General features: G+C 24.9%; 1 protein-coding gene across 1 annotated transcript in view; it reads left to right on the top strand.

The window, feature by feature from the left end:
* LOC107561234 (poly [ADP-ribose] polymerase 12-like) overlaps nt 1-293 on the top strand; it is a 9,012-nt gene that overhangs the window by 1,145 nt on the left and 7,574 nt on the right. The gene's annotated exons all lie outside the window — the stretch shown is intronic.

The following is a 293-nucleotide window of genomic DNA, read 5'->3' on the forward strand; positions in this document are numbered from 1 at the left end:
ATATATATGTGTGTGTGTATATATATATATATATATATATATATATATATATATAAAGTGCTGTCAAACGGTTAATCGCATCCAAAATAAAAGTATATATTTATGTATATTATTTAACAAAAATGTATGTTTATATATTAGTCAAGTCAAGTCTGCTTTATTGTCAATTCTTCCACATGTACAGCACATACACACAGAGAATTGAAATTGCGTTACTCTCAGACCCTTGGGTGCATACAGATAACATAAATACAGATTAAATACAAAATACAACTATACAAATATACAAATAA

Source organism: Sinocyclocheilus grahami, unplaced genomic scaffold, assembly GCF_001515645.1.
Source record: "Sinocyclocheilus grahami isolate Dianchi unplaced genomic scaffold, SAMN03320097.WGS_v1.1 scaffold761.1, whole genome shotgun sequence".
Lineage (NCBI taxonomy): Eukaryota > Metazoa > Chordata > Actinopteri > Cypriniformes > Cyprinidae > Sinocyclocheilus > Sinocyclocheilus grahami.